Below are 7,971 nucleotides of genomic sequence, written 5' to 3'. Positions count from 1 at the left end.
AGGAGATATTAGCATTCCCATGTTCATTGCAGTACTATTCATAATAGCCAAGATGTGAGAAAAACAAATTTCCCAGATCAATGAATAAAGACAACACTGGCAAGCAGAGTAAACTAAGTGTCCCACATTTCCAGGTCCAGAAAAATGCCCATTGTATTGCCAGTCAGCTCCTGCAGGGCCTGCTAGGAAAGGGCACGGCAAAAGAATCTCTTATGGAAACCCAGGCCTCTGGCCATGTAGAAGACTAGAAGGGGAAAGGCAGAGAATTCCGTAATCTCACCTCTTCCTATGCTAGGGGGACAGAAAAGGCATTGAACTGTTTCCCACCCCAACCTTTCACAGATGACCTGGAGTGTGAAGAAAGGGGCAAGAAAGAGGGTAAGGTGCCAGAGGGAACTCCCAAGCAGCCTGTGTCCCCTCAGGTTGCCACGGCAAGAACATCAGAGTTTCTCAAGAGTCAAGTTTATTCTGCAGAAGTTGGCGGAGTTTATTCATCTTAGTACTCTGCAAGGACTGCCCACAGAGAAAGGGGAGCCCAGCACCAACAGTGTGTAGATCACATTGGGGGCCACGAGTTTGGGAAGGAGTAATATTAGGGACTTTGAGACATGAGTGTGGAATTTTAATAATTGGATTGCATCACAGAAATAATCACACTGGGCTGCATTTTCCACCAAAAACAAATGAGAATAATATTATGTCTGCTCTAGGCAGACAGAGATAGAGGGCTATTCTAGACCCAGAATGTTATATTCAGATTTACTGTATAGTAAGATACATATGTGGACATATCTGCATTGATAGTTCTTCTTGAAATTGCCTACCTTATTAACAAGGGTCAAAATTTGGGAGCCCATTTGTAAAATGAGTTAGTGTAATGTACTGTTGATCACTTAAAAGCTGTTGCTCTATGGTCTTTCTGGGAGGAAGAAAGAATATTGCTTATTGGTGTAAAACTCAACATAAGAAACTTCACTCAGACAAGAATGCTAAAATGTCTGCCCACCCTTTAATTAGCAATAATCGCGCCTCGGATAAACCTCATTGGCTACGATACTGCCACTGCGCAAAGCTTGCCCACCCTTTAAGAAACAGATGTATTTCTTTTATGTTTAGTGATTATTTATTTATTTATTTATTTGAGAGTGAGAGGGAGAAGGGGAAGCAGACTCCTTGCTGGGCTTGACCCCAGGACCCTGAGATCATGACCCGAGCAGAAGGCAGACACTTAATGGACTGAGCCACCCAGGTGCCCCTATTTTGTGTGTGTGTTTTTTTTTTTTTTTTAAGATTTTATTTGTTTATTTGACAGAGAGAGATCACAAGTAGACAGAGAGGCAGGCAGAGAGAGAGAGAGAGAGAGGGAAGCAGGCTCCCCGCTGAGCAGAGAGCCCAATGCGGGACTCGATCCCAGGACCCCGAGATCATGACCTGAGCTGAAGGCAGCGGCTTAACCCACTGAGCCACCCAGGCGCCCCTATTTTGTGTTATTTTTTTAAAAAAATCTCTGTTTCACATTCTTTCTCTCTCTCCCTCTTTATCACTTTTATCAGGTCAAAATCTTTTTTAAAAGTCTTGATGTCTAAATAAATTTAGCAATGTTTTTTGGATATACTTCATTTGTTCTTGATTTGTTCTTTTTTATTATAAATACAATTTAGAAATAGTTCTGTGTAATGTATAGTTACATATATGAAACTTTAATCATATATATGATTATATACACATGGGAATTTCAGTAATTTTTTTTTTTTTTTTACTTTTTTACTTTTAAATGTGAGTGAAAAGAACTGGTGGTGATGGTATTGAATCTGTTGTCCCAATTATAATCTCACAACTCTGAGCTCCTCAACACAGTTGGAAATACCATTTATCTGCAGAATTCTTCTGCTGGTGTTTTGCTCCCAGGGAAGCAGAGAAAATAAAGAGCTGACTGCCTTTAATGTTTCAGCTTTTTATGTCCATCACAGTGTTCTGCTTTTAGCAAACACCCCTACACATTAAAAGTTTGCTTTATATTTAAACTTAGGAATTTCCTTTGGTAGGCTGGTCCTAAAAATTTGCCCCAGAATTATACAAATGCTGTTAAAACATCTATTTGTGCTTTTCTTTTCTTTCTTTTTCTTTTTTTCTTTTCTATTTCAACTGAAAGTATACTTACTCTAAAGTGCACATTTGTAATAGGCATATATTACTAATGGTAGAGATAAATTACAGTGCAAATTCATATTGTTCTTGTACATAGTGAAGTGACAGATTTTTGGAAATCATGTGCACTAGGCTCTCCAGGACATCTAAGATCTGTTATCGATTTCATGCATTGTTGAGACTTTTATTTTGGTGTCTCTCCCACCCCCCTTGGTTTTAGGTGAATTTTTTTTAGCCTCTCAGTATTATCCATGCTCTTTGGATCACCTAGGAGTTTGTCTAAGACACCTCCTGAGAAGATGACATACTAATATGTGACTATGTAATTGAATTTTTGACATATGCAAAAATAGTTGTAAAGTCGATAAGAAAGAAAGTACTGTAAATAGATATTTAAAAGAAGGGAACAGATGGTCTCTTTGTGAAGATGTTCAGATAAAGCCGAAAAATCACAAACAGATGGTTTATACGTATGGGGTAGGTTGATGAGGGAACCTGAAGCTGGTGGGGCGGAATGGACAGAGCTCCAAAATTTCCTAAAAAACTGAAGTTTGGATTGTCAGAGGAAAGCGTTATAGACTACATAAAAACACAGGCAAGCTATTAAAAATGTGGCATACTCCATTTCATCTTTCTGGAAACCTCCGTTTACATTTCATTGTTGCATCAGTAAATATATAATTAAGACTAAACTGTTGAGGAGGAACATTTTAAATGTGAGGATGATAGGGCAGATAAAATGTAAATATTTCAACATGTACGCAACTAAATTGATGCTGAGAAGTTTAATTCCTTTTCAATATTGGCTTAGCCTTGTTTATTTACTTTACAAATAAAATCTTACGAACATTCAAAACACCAGCTCATTTTCACACATATACCTGTTTCTAGTTGTGGGGAATATATAGAGTTTTTAGGAGAATAAGTAGTCCATGAGGTCTTTTCTCTCTCAGGCAACATTTTCCACATGAGATAATTCTCATAACAAAGAGGCTGACAAACTTGGGTTTTTGTTTTGTTTCATTTTTTAATAATTACATAGGCAATGCTTGAATGATATAACTGAAATAATGTAGAATTACTTAGATTTAAAAGTATCTCCCACTGTTCTCTTCTTCCTATTTTATCTGTATTCTGATCTTTAATGGCAACCACGGTTACCATTTTAGTACATATTTCCTTTTGTCATTTTTGTATGAATTTGAATGTGTATATATATATATATATGTCCAAATGCACATATATGGATTTTATTTAAACCTTTATTCAGCAGTTTCTGTTCACAAGCTCTTTTTTCCCTATTAATAATGTCTTAGAGTTTCCATAGAAATCCAACTCATTTTGATGAAGGATTGCATAGATTGAAGGTGCCATCATCTATTTGTGGAGTATTTGGCACATTTCCATTTTAAGCAATCTATTACCAAACATGCTTCATTGAACAAATATAAACAGATGTATTTATAATCATGTGTGGAAAAATGAAAGGAGAATTGCTAGGTGAATACCAAAACCATAACCATTAAAATTTTTTTGATAGATGGTGCCACATTACATTTCACAAATTACATTTCCCTCAAGATGGTATTGAGAGCACCACAACTCAATTCCCTATCAAAAGTGGATAGTGATTTTAACTTGATTTTGCAAGTATTAGTTTGTGAAATGTGTTATGTTTGTGAAATTATTTGTTTAACAACAAATAATTATAATTTGAACTGTTAGAAAAATTTTTCCCTCACATCTGAGCTGAAATTTTCCTTTTAAACACTGACCCGTTTGTCCTGTTTCTAATGTTAGGACTCACAGAGAAAATGTTTCTACTTTTTATATAATAGAATATAATTTATTTAACATCATATTTATATTTATATAATAATTTATATAATAATAAAATTTATATGATTTATATAATAATAATTTATATAATAATGTTTCTATTATTTATACAATAGCATCCTCACTTCTTTTTTTTTAAGATTTTATTTATTTATTTGACAGAGAGATCACAAGTAGGCAGAGAGGCAGGAAGAGAGAGGGTGGAAGCAGGCTCCCCAATGAGCAGAGAACCCGATGCGGGGCTCCATCCCAGGACCCTGAGATCATGACCTGAGTCGAAGGCAGAGGCTTAACCTCCTGAGTCACCCAGGCGCCCCACATCCTCACTTCTTTTTTTTTTTTTTTAAATCTTTTTTTTTTTAAAGATTTTATTTATCCACTTGAAAGAGAGAGAGATCACAAGTAGGCAGAGAGGCAGGCAGAGAGGGGAAAGCAGGCTCCCCGCCGAGCAGAGATCCCGATGTGGGGCTCAATCCCAGGACTCCAGGACCATGACCTGAGCCGAAGGCAGAGGCTCAACCCACTGAGCCACCCAGGTGCCCCCACATCCTCACTTCTTAAGAGACAGCCATGATGTCTCTCTGAAATGTTGGCCTCCTTAGACTAAGTATCTGTACCTAGTTCCTTTAATCATTTCCATTTAGATTGGCTTTTTACGACTTCATTCTTTCTCCTTATATGCATTCAGGCTTTTTGATATAACATATACAAGAGTAATATTCAGAGACATAGACTAGTCACATGGAAAAAAACTAGTAGTTTACAGAGTCCTACATAAAGAGCAGCTGCTATATTACCTGTGTTTTCTAGTCTTATACTAACTCATAACAGGAATTTGAATAATATGGAACAAATTTTAGGGAATCACACTTCTTTTTCTTGAGAACTAAGCTATATATTCATGCATGTTACTTGTACCATTTGGGTAAGAAGATTGATAGTCAGGGCTGTGCTCTATATACCCCTACAATATATCCCCCTGGAAACTTGTTGTTTTAGTTACACACATTGATTAAGATCACCAGGTTTTATTTCAGTTCTACTTTAGTTAACCTTTGGAAACATAACTCTCTTCGTACCAACCTCTTTGGTTTCATCCAAGTTACTGCTATTTCCTTCCCATATTTTTTTTTCTGTTAAGCTCCAGAGTCTTCATGGTCTTTATCATGACAATCTACTGTAATTAATTTCTCTGGGTTCTAAAGAGCATTGTTTATCTTCTGTTTCATTTAGATGTGCTTTGTCCCTAAGTAACACAACCTTTGAAAAAATAGATTTAGTTGATTTGAAAATGAGATTCATAATTCTTTGGAGGAAATATACCTGATTCTAATTTTTCAAACTTTTATTTCAGAAGATTCCAATTATATCTTTAAACAGATTTGGGTTCAACAGACATTTTAAGGAGTGTCTGCTTTTAGTCAAGCATAGTACTGGGAACTTTTACTATGCATTGTTCTGTTAGCAAAACTTATTAAGTATATGGAAATGAAAGCTTGAAACTAGAGCCATGTTTTATATCAGAGGAAGAAGAAACAACTTTTAAGTCTAAATCTATCAAAAAGAATATCAGTATTTTAGGTGTGCATGGTGTCCAATTTCAAACCACTTAGATATATTAACTCAAGTGATACCATAATATGGTAGATACTACTATTTTCATTTTAAAGAATAGAAAACTGTGTTTGTTGCAGATGCTGATGTCCTTACCACTACTCCACAGTTAGCTGGGCTAGGTCTTTAGTGTTTTTCTTTCTCTCTGGCTTCAAGCAGTGTACCAAATTATTTCTTAGTTTTAATTATCTTACTTCAGGAGTCTCCATAATCAAAAGAGACAGCAACTCTTCCTTAGTTATTGGTGTGCAGAGGTTGATATTATTTTTTAAATGATTATGTTTTACTGAGCTTTCCAACTTTTTTTGTTGTAGTTTTTTGCAGTGAGTGAGGAAAGAAGGTATGCATGCCATTTTTGTTCAACATAATCCTGTATTTCCATGAGGTTGACTTGTTTTCAGTGTTTACATTGTTTACCATACATTTTATAAATCTTTATTAAATGAATGAATATAAGACTTCTCTGGTATTTAAGTCATGGTGTACATGGCCCTTAATTGGCCTTTGTATCCATTTTCAGCAACTCAAGCTCCATTATTTTGATACCACTTACTGAAATATTCATTTGATTATAGCCCCACATCGGGAATCAAATATTCATTTGATTCATTTGATACCACTTACTGAAATATTCATTTGATTATATTTTTGAATATTTTAATTTAAAACTTTGTATGTTGGGAGAGAAAAACGAATATGCTTAAATAGCAACCATTTTATTTCTTCCAATGCTACTTTGTCTACATTGATATAGACCATTCCCTTATATACTCTAGCAGCTACATACTTTTACATTCTATTGGAAAACTATCTCTTGTTTAAAAATTTTGCAGTTGTTGAACTTCGTAGTTGGTTTTTTAGGACAGAGACTGTCCTAAGTTTTTCATTTCCATTAGAGTTAAAGAGTGATACATACTTTCCCTCTTTACATATTTGTAGTTCCATAGATGTACATTTGTTATTCATATAACAACAGACTTGTCTGTTACCAAAGTATGTTTTTTTTTTAACAAATTTTCAACAGTGGTACTGTCATTCAAGGTTTTAGAATAGAAGATGGTTTGTATCCTTAATACTTAACCCCCTCCTTTTTATTTGTAATTTTAAATATGTTTCAAAAGGTTAAAACTTGGTAAATAGGTCTAAAGACACTTGTTGATTTTTTTTCTAATATCACTGGTGAATGGCTCTGTGGCCATTTTCAAAGAGCTGGGCCTTCCCATTCAGCTAGCATGTTTGGCCTCAGTTTTTTTCCTTAATTGTGGTTTCTACATTGACAGAATTTCTTGTTTCTTCTAATACCTTAATTAAGCACCAGTTGAGTCATTCTGTTTTTAGGTCTATCAGTTTCTTTTATATGAATAAACTACAGTTAATTAAGCTATTTCCCAATTTGCTCTCCTAATATACACTTTGCATTGCTGAGTATTTTTTCCTTGCCACATTAATTTTGACTTTTGCAAGTACCAGTGATATTTTTCTCTGCAATTTCTTATTTACACAGGGTTTATTTATTATTTCATATTCTATTTTTAGTGGCCATTTTTTCTTTTATTTATTTACTCATGGGTTTTTGTTTTGTTTCATGGTTCTTTTTAAAAAACAGTTCCTTCAGTGTGAATATCTTTGGCAGGCTTTGTTCATTTCCTCAATCTTTTTTGTTGTTGTTGTTATTTGAATCCAACATTTCCCTCCCTACATTGTCAATCATTTTTGAAGTTTATCGCTGACACTATTTTTCCTGACTATATAATTATTTTCCATATTATTTTCTTGAGTTCCTTTAGGAAGGGGAAAAATGAACTCCATTTATATGAATATTACATGCCTTTCAACTTCAGTAGAATTTATACTTATTAATAGTTTTCCTTTTTAAAAAAATATTTATTTATTTATCTATTTACTTGAGAGAGTGAGAGAGAGAACGGGGAGAGGGACAAAGGGTGAGGGAGAAGCAGACTTCGCATTGAGCAGGGAGCCTGATGTGGGGCTGGATCCCAGGACCCTGGGATCATGACCTGAGCTGAAGGCAGACACTTAATCGCTTTAGCCTACTGAGCCACCCAGGTGCCCAGTAGTTTTTCTTTCCTATATCACTGGTGGTGAAATGAAACCAGCCTGTTTCTTTGCACTATCAGCACACTTAGGAACTGGCAGAACGGTTTGATTGGGAAAAAAAAAATTTTTAAAGATTTTATTTATTTGTCATAAAGAGAGAGAGCTAACACACAAGGAGAGGGAGAAGCAAGCAGAAGGAGAAGCAGGCTTCCCACTAAGCAAGGATCCCGATGTGGGACTAGATCCCAAGACCCTGGGATCATAACCTGAGCTGAAGGCAGGCGCTTAACTTACTATGCCACCCAGGTGTCC

The 7,971-nt window shown here is 35.4% G+C and overlaps 1 pseudogene; it reads right to left on the bottom strand.

Moving 5' to 3' along the window:
- Positions 1-824: 824 nt before the first annotated feature.
- LOC125089496 (uncharacterized) lies at positions 825-1,074 on the bottom strand (annotated as a pseudogene).
- Between the last annotated feature and the right edge of the window lie 6,897 nt (positions 1,075-7,971).

This window comes from Lutra lutra, chromosome 1, assembly GCF_902655055.1.
Source record: "Lutra lutra chromosome 1, mLutLut1.2, whole genome shotgun sequence".
Taxonomy (NCBI): domain Eukaryota; kingdom Metazoa; phylum Chordata; class Mammalia; order Carnivora; family Mustelidae; genus Lutra; species Lutra lutra.
The sequence above is the reverse complement of the archived record's forward strand: the minus strand, read 5'-3'. Positions and strand labels throughout refer to the sequence as shown.